This window comes from Arachis duranensis, chromosome 9 (assembly GCF_000817695.3).
Source record: "Arachis duranensis cultivar V14167 chromosome 9, aradu.V14167.gnm2.J7QH, whole genome shotgun sequence".
Classification (NCBI taxonomy): domain Eukaryota; kingdom Viridiplantae; phylum Streptophyta; class Magnoliopsida; order Fabales; family Fabaceae; genus Arachis; species Arachis duranensis.
The window spans coordinates 117,042,203-117,042,520 of record NC_029780.3 but is presented as its reverse complement, the minus strand read 5'-3'; positions in this window follow the sequence as shown (position 1 = coordinate 117,042,520).

Sequence of the window (318 nt, the reverse complement as noted above, 5' to 3'; positions counted from 1 at the left end):
TCCTTATTTTATAAGATTTTAAAATTTATGTGTCGAGGTGTTTTGTGTCGTGTCGTGTCAGTGTCCGTGTATTATAGGTTAATACGGAGCACATGATGACTCATTGACTCATCCTTCAATGGAGTAGGTAACAATAACATAGCTTTTATAACTCTCTTCAATTCTTTCTATATGGCAGTATGCATTTAATTCACACTTTGGATTGCTACCTGCGAAATGTGGATAGATACACCTACTATTGCTTTTCTTTTTCCTTATAAATTTATTAATTATTTCTTACCAAAGATTCTCTTTTTTTTTTTTTTTTTCAAATTGTTT